General features: G+C 42.2%; 1 protein-coding gene across 2 annotated transcripts in view; it reads right to left on the bottom strand.

The window, feature by feature from the left end:
* Positions 1 to 12,233, bottom strand: part of MAD1L1 (mitotic arrest deficient 1 like 1) — a 356,738-nt gene that overhangs the window by 103,103 nt on the left and 241,402 nt on the right. The gene's annotated exons all lie outside the window — the stretch shown is intronic.

The following is a 12,233-nucleotide window of genomic DNA, read 5'->3' on the forward strand; positions in this document are numbered from 1 at the left end:
CTTATTTTTTTTAATGTGCTTAAAAATTCCAGTGAGGTCACCATTCTGGAGAGATGACAAACTCCAGGGATAAAGGCTGGAAAATCCTGGTAGTCATGTCACATTTAGCAAGTCAAAGATATGTTTGTATAAGGCTGTAGAGGGCTAAATCCATTTTACATGCCGTATGTATTATTAATTTCTGACAGTGGGCTTAGAAAAACCTAATTCGCTGGAATACGAGCTCCCTTTGAGCGGAGGGAAGCCTTTTCAAAACTCATCTTTTATTGACTGAGTCATTTTTGAGTCAATCTGTCTGCTTTCGGCAAGACAAGAGTTTTAAATCTTCTCTCTTTTTTTCCTCCTTTTTGAGTCGTGGCAAGTCTATTAAAACCTGCTAATGTATGCAGCAAGGCCTCTGATTTGAAATGTAATGAATTCTTCAGATAGTGGCAGATTAGGGAGGGAAGATGATAGAAACAGCCAGAGCCGGCCAAAAAAAGAACTCTCCAGAAAAAGAGGAGGAGAAGGGTGAGTGGGAACGAGAAAGATTAACCCTTTTTATCCAGAAGAAGAAAATCTTTAAGCTCCATTAAAAGAATCAGTTAAAAAAGCAGAACTGGAAGAGGCAGAGCATCTTCAGGCTTGCCTGGGGCTGAATGAGACAAAGAATAAATGAATCTTTCCTCCTAGAGTCTCTTGTAAGATTAGGTAATTCCCTAAGTGAAAAATGAATAACTTAGAGAAAATTAGCTCCATCCATATAAATAAGCCTTCATATTCCAAACTCGTCACCCAGAGCTTCCCAGGCGAATGCCCTGAAACATTTTTTGCTGTTGTGTAACAGATGGTTTCCTCCACCCCCCTCCCCTGGGTTGGTTCCAACCGCAGTATCTTTCAGGTGATCTTGTTTTAGCACAAAAATGAGCATTTTGGGTGTAAATCATCAATCCTGTCAGTGAAAGGCTGCTTGGCAGTTTTATTGTCTTCAGCATCTTTGAAGTGCCGGACAAACCTTACGGACTTACACAAATGAGAGATTAGCGCTGTCTCCATTTTACGGATAGAGGAGCTAAGGAAAAGAAAGTCAAGGATACTACTTAATTCAACAGCACTGATCTGGTGACAGCCTGGGCTGAGAACACAGAATCTGCTGAATCACGGCACAGACCTGGGATATCTTCCTGTTTAACAGGAAAATTCACAGCTCAGCCTTCAAATTTGATGGCTTTTAAAAATAAAATTAGCCCTATAATAAAGTTCTAATGAAACAAAACCTTAGAGAGAACAGTCTGATGGAGCACAGGTGACCCAGTGGATTATAATGAAAATTAAGCTCAGCAGAACTGATGCAGGTGAGTAAATATGGAAATTGAGAAACTGGTCCTGTCAGCCTAATGTCCCTTTGCTAATGACAGGCACTGAAATGTTTTAACAACTGAGAAATCCCAAATAACAGAGGCAAAAATTCTCCAATTTAACATGCAGCAGAGGTATATAAGCCCATGTATGTCTTGAAGGAGAGACTGTCTTTCCCTACAGATGCAAGGCACTCAGTCCTCTATCACACAACTCAAACTACAAAAGGCAAAAAGTTTTAAGTGCAAAGTTAGCTCAAAAGCTGCTGGAGGCACAGAGACTGTGGAAAGTAAGCATGAGCTGGAAAAAACAGCAGCAGGAAACCTTTGCAGTGGGATACAGGACACAGGTAGAAGTGTTATATTGGAGGCCAGCAAGCCATGGGAGTTAGCCTGGCTTTTCAAATTGTTCCCAGGTACAGTCTGCATTTGCTGGCAGAAACACAATTTTTTCCACCCTGGAGAATAACAATGGCTGTATGTCTGTGCCTACATCTCCTAAACTCCATCAGTCCCTTGATCTGATTCTCCCCAACTGAGAAATTCTCTTTTCCTACCTGTCTGTTTGCTTCACAACCCTGATGTGAGAGCAGCAGAATTCACAGACAAGAACTTTTACATCTCCACAGATTAGTGCTTTTGGAAAGAAGAAGAGGTTACATTTGCTTTCATGTGCGTAGACACAATGCCGACCTTTAGCTTGGTCCCAGCCCTCTGATTCAATAGCTGGCACTCACTCCCTGCATCAGTAATGAACTAAAGGTTATGGCAGGGAGCACGCTGTGCTCTGGACATACCATTTTTCAGAGAAGATAAGAAACTCAGACCTGGAATGGTACAGAAGAGGCAAAGTACCTTCCTGGCAGAGCATTTTTATCTGGGGACAAGGACACGAACCAGGACTGTGGTATCAGCCCTCACGTCTTTACAGACGCCATTTGGTGGCTGCTCTGCCTCCAATACTTCCAAGTTAAAAACATACTTCTCACTTTCTGCCATCAGGATGGTTCCTGTGTGGCACTAAGCAGTTAGTGTACTTCACACTAGCCATGGATGCATTTAGAGATGGATGAAGCAATCCCTGTGCAGATTTCCTATGGCTGTTAAGTTCACAGAGCACTTTGGGAATCCCGAGGGGCCGACGTGCTCATTGCATCACACCAACAGCAGTAGCAGGCTCAAAGAACAGTCTACCCCAGAATATCACTATTTTTCTTTTCCAACTGCAGCCTGAATTCCCCCTGCACAGCCTCTACATCCCTCCTTCCCGTCCCATTCATTTGGAAGATCTTCTTGGCATTGCTTGAACTCTTCCATCTCTGACTTTTGAGACCTCTGAACCAAACTCTGCCTTAGTGCAGGATTAACTTGTTTGGAATGAGATCAGTCAAGAAACCAAGATCTCCAGTGCTTAGTCACCAAAGAGATTATTTTGGTACAGAAAAAGAACATAGCATTTAGGTAACCTTGACTCTTGGTCTCCAATGATCCATCTCACACCAGGGAGCAAGTGCACAGAGAATCCTGCTGTCTTGCTCTGCAGTCTCCCAGAAGAGGGATTCACTTCAGCTTTAGGTTTAGAGATTTTACTCACTGCTGATATGGACTCTTCCCACTGAGGCCAATGACACCAAGTGCCACAGAGACCGTGCTGCTGGCATGAACAGCACTGCCAAAACAGGTCAGAGCAGCTTAGGAAAAGTATACACTGAGAAACAAGTGAGGAAATGAAAAATGGTACACATAAAAGGTCTGTGAGCGTGGGATGTGCAAGCAAAGAGAAACAGATTTACCCAACTTGGCTAAATCAGTGAATTAGCTCTGTGCTCGAAGAAAAAGTTATCCTTAAAGGCTCTGCTATTCGGTAGCTCACTTTACATTTGAGAAAAAGTCTGCAAAAATCCTCCTGCATTATCCCTAGCCTTATAGATTTTTTTCTTTTCATCTGAGGCTCAGAGTGGGGATTACCCATTAAGGTACAGTGGCCAAATCACATTCAATCTATTCTCTGTTAAAAGAAGAGAAAGCTTTATTCTTTCCTGTCCTCCTCCATCTCATTTCCTTCCCATGTCCACATCCAACTTTCAGTAGGTGAATTCAATAGGTGAATAGGTTGTGAATACCAGGAGGACACACAGGATGATACTAAATAACAATACTCACTTCTCCATCCTACAGGCTGCAACCTACTTCTTTAGCATCACAGAACAAGGGTTCATTTAAAATCTTCATCTACTTCTCAACCCAGGAATGATACAGTTGGCAATTGTCAGTCAGCACTGACCAGTTTTGACCTGCAGAGTTTCCACAGTTTCATCCCCCGTCTTGTGAACAGGGATATAACAGTGACAGCAGCACTGGCAGGTTTATAGCAGAGCATCTGGGCTCATCCACACTCCAATGCTAAAACATCTGCAGTGGTTCACATCTGGCCACCCCAATGCCTGACCTGGCAGCACCAGCTCGAGCAGATGTGTTCAGTGAGGGACAAACCAACCAGGAGATCCAGTTCTGAGCTGCGCCAGCTCTGCCCCTTCCCCTGCTCCGGGAGCCCCAGTGGGACCATAACCAAGCGGAGTTAAACAAAGGAGTTAATAAGTACAGCTGGGGAGAGGTAATAAAAGCAAAAGATGACTGGAGAAATACCTTCACAGGCAGGAGAAGCACGTAACTACAGGAAACGAAAATGCTTTTATCACACTGAGTTTTTATAGAAAAGTGTTTGCTTTTCCTCAACCACAGAAGTCAGAGACTGTAAACATCTGCTCGTTCATGCAGTTTCTCTCCCACAATGTTTTGATTTAGGTATTTTCCTGTAATGTTTACAACTCAAACACATCAGAATTGTGCCAAGGCTTCAGTAATAAACAGTAAAAGGGATTGAAGGTATTAGAAAAGTGGAAAACTAATAAACCTAAAGTCATTTAAACAAACTGACAAGAGCTCTGGCATCACTCTGAAGCATTCCAAAGCAGAATTTCTAGAGCTGAAATTACCTTGAATGCATCTTTCCAGTAAAACTGAAATGACCTCCCTTTCAGCATGAGATCTATTGAAGTATCTTGACCCTTTGGACATTATAATCTTCTGGGCAGCCACATGTGAGTTATAACATCAAAGTATTTTAGCTGACAGACATTATCAACAGTTGCTTCAAGAGCTGGTGAGCTGGAAGCCCAGCATGGCTGTTTGTCATGGTTTAATCCCAGCCAGCAACAAAGTACCACGCAGCTGCTCCTTCACTTCCATTCACCATCCGTAGGACTCTCAGTGCTGTTTATTCTGCTGCATTAATTTCATTCATTTGTATTGGGATTCCAACACAAAAAAAGTCAATTATGGCTCACTAGGAATTATAGAGAACCTGTGTAATTGGGATTCTGATTTAGTTATCAATACAAAAAGCCATTTTGCTGTGCTAAGAAGTGAAAGATAAAGCAAGGTTTGCATTATTTGCAGCTGCTCAGAGTAAAAAAAAAAAAAAAAAAAAAAGAGAAAACCTAAAGAGATTTTTATTAATGCTTTAGATGACTTAGAAAAAAAGTCACTTAATCATAACATTGTAAACAAGGAAGTTCTACAGCAGTATTTAAAAATATCCAAAATTGTTTCAGGAGCCCCATTGATTTGAATTAGGCAGCTGCATAATCACAGGGGCTGCAATTTTAATGAACGTTTCAACAGGAAATGTAGAGCTGATTATATATATATCAAAACAGGAAAGATCCAAATGCTGCAGCAACTCTTTTTTTTGTTGTTGTTTTGTTTAATACCTCAGTGTGCATATCCAAACCAACTCCAGAACTAACACAGAACTTACCTGACAGCCCCTCTCTCCTTGGCTCCCAGTGCTTCTGGCTGCAGCTCTGATCTTCCTGTCCTGATACATGTCATTAGGCACAGCATTTTGAAAAATAATTAATGATTCAATCAGATTTTACACTGGATCAAGTGACTGGAAACTTCAATGCTGTGCTGCAGTTTTCCCTTAACATACTTTAGGGCATGTTATATATACTTAATTAGATAATGTTTATACAGTGCTTTGAAGAAATAAGGAACTCTGTAAGGGCTAGGTCGTATTTTCAGAAAGGAAAAGAGCAGTGTTGAGAAAGCACAGGCACAGAGGGAGAGCAAAGCCCTCAGAAACTGAACACCATCTTGTTTTCAGAAAGGTTTCAGGACATTTGAGAAAAAATACATCAGCAGCTTCCAACATCAAGGCACCAAGAAAGAAACAAAAGTTGTGAAACAGGGGATGCTGCAGAAGCACTGAAATGACAGTGCTGCTGACAGTGAAATGAGAATAGTGATACCAGAGTCAGAGGCATCAGCACCTGCATAGAAGGAAAACTTTGTCTATAGTCAAACCCATTGATTATTACACTGTTATGGTAGTTTGCAACATAAAGACTCAGACAGAGCTGATGAAATGAAATGCACTCCACTCCTGTGAACACCCTTATTCATAAGAGTGGGAACTAATGGAATAAAAGTATCTGGCTTCCTATTATTTTGTAGCGAGGGAAGCAGGGCTTTTTTTGTAAAAGCTAGGGTGCTTTGTTAGCTGCACGCTACAATACTAAAACACACTACAAAACACAAAAATGTGTTCACCACAGGTCTTCCTACAATGAACAGGGATCAGCACATGGTCTTCACCTGACTGGACACTCGGAGCAAGCACCAGAGGGGACGCAGAACACGGAAAAGGGAAAGCCAGGTTCTCGTCTGGATCAGGGCGAGGCACAGCACAAGCCCTCAACAAAGGGCATCTCATCCAAACCTCTATTAAAAGAGTTTGCAAAGCAACAGAGCAAGCTGTGGCTAAATCCACACAGAATGAACAAGTGATGCCACATCCAGACGTTCGGATCCCTACGGGGGGAGCGGCACCGAGAGTGCTCCAACGGGCTTCCAGCGAGCGATGAAAGCAAACAGTGTATGCAGGGAGCTTTAAAAGTGATTGCAAAGAGAGCCCTGAGCTTCTGTTCTGTGCAGTTTATTCCTTTTTTTTTTTATTTGCCTATAACTAAATTACATGATTTCTTTGCAAGTCTAATTAAGCAGTTAATTGATGCTGGTGCCCTTTAGCATCTGGCATTTAAGATTAAGTAAATAATGGAGAAAAGTGCATGCAGCACCCAGCAATAATTAAACACAGCAAGGGTTTGTTCCCCCACCCTCCCCTGTTTTAACCTGTTACATATAAATCTCTGAGGATAACTGTCTTTAATAGCCTCAAATACACTTACACACCATAAAATGGATACTTGACAACAGTATTTTTCCTCACAGAGATGGTGATAGTAGGTGTATCTTTGAGCTTAATTAGGAGCTTTTATTTTACACCTTGCACTCAGGGTAAGGAAAAGCTCCATTGTCACAGCTCTACCCAACCGAAGAGCATGTTAAATGGATCTTCATGGGAACATACTTTTAAATCCAGGAGCATGAGTGCTGGCATCATGCATTAAAGATCTGTAGTCAAATTTTTCCCTTTTTGATTACTTACTTCTTCCTGATGGACCATACAGTGCTATTCATCCATTTCCCACAGTCTATGAAAATGCAGACTATGAAAAAGGAAGACTAAGTTATCTAAAATAAAGCTGTATATAAAACAAAAAAGCCTTTGAACAAAAAAATGCATCCAGAGTTCTAGACATCACTACAGAACATAGATCCAGGCGGGGGAAATCTGTGTTATTTGTAGTAATTTTCAGCACTCTCTCCAACATCACTGGCATGAGGCTCACTATGGAATGCTGTACACAGGCACCTCAGCTCACTGCCTGCAGGAAAGGAGTGATGATTTCATGCACAAAAAGTCTGATCAGGAGACACATCTACTGGGGAGTGAAGATCTGTCGTTATTTATGGTAATTTCAGATGTGGGCCCATGTCAAGCTCACAAGGTGCAACAAGACCAAGTGCAAGGTGCTGCATCTGGATCGGGGCAATCCCTGGTATCAATATGGCCTGGGGGATTGAAGGGATTGGGAGCAGCCCTGTCGAGAAGGACTCAGGGTGCTGGTGGATGAAAACTCCACGTGAGCCAGTAGTACACACCTGCAGCCCAGAAAGCCAACCCTATCCTGAGCTGGATCAGCAGCAGCATGGCCAGCAAGTCAAGGGAGGTGATTCTGCCTCTCTACTCCCCACCTAGACCACTGCATCCAGCTCTGGACTCCTCAGCACAGGAGGACATAGACCTGTTGGAACAAATCCAGAGGAGGGTCATGGAGATGATCAGAGGGATGGAACAATTTCCCCGTGAAGAAAGGCTGAAAGAATTGGTGTCGTTCAGCCTGGAGAAGAGAAAGCTCCAGAGAGACCTTATTGCTGCCTTTCCTTTCTTAAAGGGGGTTTATAAGAAAGACATGGGCAAACTTTAGCAGGACAAACTTTACCTACTGCAATAGGGCAGGAGGTAATGGTTTTAAACTAAGAGAGGGTTGATTTAGACCAGATATAAGGAAGAAGATTTTTACAATGAGAATGGTGAAACACTGGCACAGGTTGCTCAAAGAGGTGGTGGATGACCCATTCCTGGAAGTGTTCAAGGTCAGGCTGGATGGGGCTCTGAGCAACCTGACCTAGATGAAGATGCCCCTACTCATTGCAGAAGATGACCTTCAAGGGTCTCTTCCTACCCAAATTATGATTCTATGATTTTTTACATGTAGAGCACTGCACTGACCATTTCCATCTCATCTTAAGTGTCCAGTTTTCCTCAGAAGGCCACATATTAAAGACTGGACTCAAGTTGTAAGACCTACTCCAAGACTTACACTGTGAGAAACTCTGAAACAGCTCCAGCAGACCCAGCTTCTGCTGCTTCCCCAGCAAGACCACTGAGGAGCACAAAGCTTAGTCCAGCAGGTTAACGTGAGTCAAACTGCCTTCCTAATACAGCTCTGATTCAAACTAACAACAGTATGAAAGGTTTTCAGTTCTTACAGAGCTGCCTGATGGAAGGAATTGATCCCAAAGATTAGTGCCACAATCTCTTTAGACTCTGCAAGCAAAAAAATCTCGTGTGCAGGCTCCTGCCCACCTCCCATGGGTGCTGTGAGTCTTAATTGGTATTATCTCTGGCACAGTCAGAGACCTTTGGACAGGGGGTACGAAAGAAATGGAAAATATTATCATCATTATGCCTGCTACCACCAGTGCTGGCATTCAGGGTAAAGCCTTCACAGCAGATGGTGAAGTCACAAGCATGGCTGGCTACAGTTATAATTTCCCTCATCACAGACTCTCCTTGTTGGAGCAGCTTCACCTCTTGATGCCTGAAGAGCAAACCAGAACCTGTGCTGACAGGACTGCATCCTGCTGGTCAGTACTGCTGACACATTCAAACCAGCCAGAACTCAAATCACTAGAAAGTAAATCATCCAAGGGACTTTCTAATTAAAAAGGGCTTCATTTTGATGGCAATTCTTTCTCCCTCCTGTCACAGTCAGCCCCTCCCTGAATTCCAATCATTAAAAGGAAAAAAACAAAGAATTAGTCAGCTTTTGTTAAGTGTCAAACATTCCCACTCTAAACAATGAGCAAAACAAGAAGAGGTGTTTAATAGCTCTCAGAGCAACTTTATACCTTCCTAAACACTATTTCTGTACCTCTTGCTAATTGCTTATTTGCCCTGGTTGTATGGAAAAGCCTGGCTCACTTCATCTTTGACAGAGGAGAACAGCAGTGTTTAACATGCTGCAGGAGGTGTGACATGCCTAGTTCTAATTTTTACCCTTATTTATTTCTGTTGGGGTTAGCAGCTGAGGACTCTGAGCTACCTGAGGCGTAACTAAGATGCCATTAGCTTTAAATCTGTTCCTAAGTGCTGCAAGCAGCCTCTCCATTTGGCTTAGGACATCACCTTGCAGATGAAGCCTTTGCATATGTGGGAACATTCTGCTTAAAATTTTTCCTTTCTCCAAAAACTTCCTAGGGATTCTGGAATAGAAGCACAGGGTAATGCTATGCTCCCCTCCTCTTTCCTAGGGTTTTTCAGGCTGTGAAATGTGAAGGATCCTATAGCAGAAAGAATTTATTTGAAATGGAAGCGAAGAGTAATCTCTGCTACTCCTTGTAGCACCATGGGAGTCCAAACACGTTCTGCAGGGAGCTTGCAAATGCATCAGCACCCTGCCCACGTACTGGGGAACGGTCTCATCATGGAAACAACCTGACCTGGAGTTCCTTTCCACGGTGGCTGATGATGGAAATGCCTTTAGCCCACATCTGTTACGCAGCTCCAACATCACCAGTTCTAACTCGGGACTTATTTTTATCACTTTTCTAAAACAGGACAGAAACTTCCCCTCGCCTAAATTCTGCCTCGTCTCAGGGAAGGCATTGCAATATGGCAGTCTAAAAGGGGAATCACACGCCGTCGTCATTACCAGCCTATTCAGAAACCCTTTGCTGAATCTTTCAGATCTGAGCATCTCTTTGATGCCACCAGCAGTGAGATTTCTGATGACACATCCACAGTCTCCAGTGAAGGTGGGATGCTGCTGCTGCTGCCTTTGGCCCTTTTTTACAGAAGACTCTGATCTATTTAATTTAAATACTTTTGCTGCACACCTATGATGGTGTCTGATCATGGCAGAAGGTAACTTTACAACATTGCACACCTACCCAAGAACTCACCATGTCACAGTCCTCCGACAGGACCCATCAAGACTCTTCTATTCAACAAAGACAGAAACACACTTGAAGAGCCAGAGAGTGAAAAGGCAATTTGTGAATCTGATTTCATCTTCAGCTTTTCATCTGTCTGATTTTTCTCCATTGAACTGGAGCTGGCTGTATATAAGAATGAATATGCTGTTCCCTAATGGAGGCTGGATTGACTTGCTCCTCTCTAACTGGAGATCATGCCAGATAACCTGGCACTGAAATGGAGAAAACATGGAAACACTGCAATAGTGAGGGCAGACTCCATCAGCTGCCACCACACCAGGTAGCTTTAGTTTACTTTAAAAAATGGACTGCTCCCAGATGCTCAGAAATCCCTAATGGGCAGACACGACTTTCCTGCATTTTAGGATTTGCTATGATTTAACACGACACCTTTGCCTCCTTGCCACAAAACCACACCAGCAGCACGAGATGCCCAGACCAAAGCCAGCACTATGAGAGGGTCTTAAGCCTTTAGTTTAGGATACCCTGTGATTATAACAACTGGACAAACTGCCCAGAATGCCTGGATGTTGGCAAACCAGGTTGATAGGTGTGATGGTGCTAAGAGAGGCTTTTCTCCCTCCCTATTGATGTCCTTATGTCAGCACCACATTCAAAAGGCTATCACAGCATTATCACATCATGGTACTGATGTCAGTGCCATGATTAAGATGGCAAAGTAATTACAAGTGTCTGCTTTCATACGCTGATTGCTTTCCAAATAGATGTTCCTCGTTCCAAATAAATCCACTATGGATTAACATTTCTCCCGCTTGTTCACCACCTAGAATGTATTTGATTAGAAAAGCCTGATCAAAACTCTGCTTGACCATTTTTCAGCACTTCACCATTTTTCTTTTCCTCATCAGGGAGAAAAGTGTATCCATTAGTTAACCTTTTCAAACACATTCTTTTTGTAGCCTAATTCAAAGAAGGATTATACAAAAATCGTCAGGCTCGGCATGTGAATAGCTTTTTGTGAGCACAGGGAACAAGCATTCATATATCAGAACATCAGCATGGGGAGATAAGGGAGCTGTATACGTGAGAGCTTATCTGAATGCAAGATCAGCCCTGTGAAACCAGCATAAACATCAAGGACACAATCCATATATTGATGTAATTCTTAGTGGTACTAGTGCATTTGTGTGAATTTGCAATTAAATAAAGCTTATTCCTTACAAAGAAAGCAAGAAGTTAAGGATATAATTCAAGGTCTATGAAGATCAATGGGAATTTTTTTTCATTACATTTGAATATAGCTTCGTCTCCCTGCCTCCCAACATGTCTATTAGAATATTAAGAAAGAAATTACCTAGACTTTGTTTGTACAACTTTTAAACAGGCCAAGAAATCCTCCATTCTCTTAGTCTGCTTTCTAACCCAGCAAATCCAAAGCTTTCCTTTCATTCACAGCTAACATTTAATGTGTTTTAATCCACATTAGTTTCATACCTAATAAAGTCATTGAAAATACCACAAATAGATGTGGGTGGCAAATTAACTGAGGCAGGAAACATAACTTTGAATCTCCTGACTTTTAGGCAATTAAAATATCAACTTAATTGTTGGATTTGTGTAGCTTCTCTCATTTTAATATGTAAATCAGTCTCTATTACACTATAGCTCAAAGAATGTGTGACTCGGCTTACTTGATTAGGCTGGGAATTGCTGGTCCTGCTGTCACCATGTTTACACTTTAGTGACAACTTTGCACATCAAATTCACATAATGCAATGTCATCAACTTACTCATCAAATATAAACTTCTTAAATACAGCCGCTGCTCTGAAATATTGAAACAGCCTTATTTTACTTCATTTACAGCTCCTAAATAGTCAGTGCAAGTGAAAAGAAAAACTGGGAATTCAACTGCAAACCAGCATTTTCTAGAAAAAAAGAGCTTCCCACAGACAGAGTGGCGAACCAGAAAAACAGTCCATGCAAACAATTATCCTTTGGCTTCTGATTTTTAGTTGTGTGTTTAAAATGTGGAACGAGGAGACACATTTTCTCAGTCTCCCCACATTCACCCCACCTCATTTGGGATTCAGTGCTAAGGAGCCCTGATTTATCCTTTGAAGACAGTCAGATTTCAGCTCCCAGCCACGTATACTTACCTGGAAATTGAAATGAGGACTCCAGAGAAAAGCAGCAAATTCAGTCATTTTTTTCCTGTTATGACCCTGTCACAACAGGAAAACCA

This window comes from Chiroxiphia lanceolata, chromosome 16, assembly GCF_009829145.1.
Source record: "Chiroxiphia lanceolata isolate bChiLan1 chromosome 16, bChiLan1.pri, whole genome shotgun sequence".
Classification (NCBI taxonomy): Eukaryota; Metazoa; Chordata; class Aves; order Passeriformes; family Pipridae; genus Chiroxiphia; species Chiroxiphia lanceolata.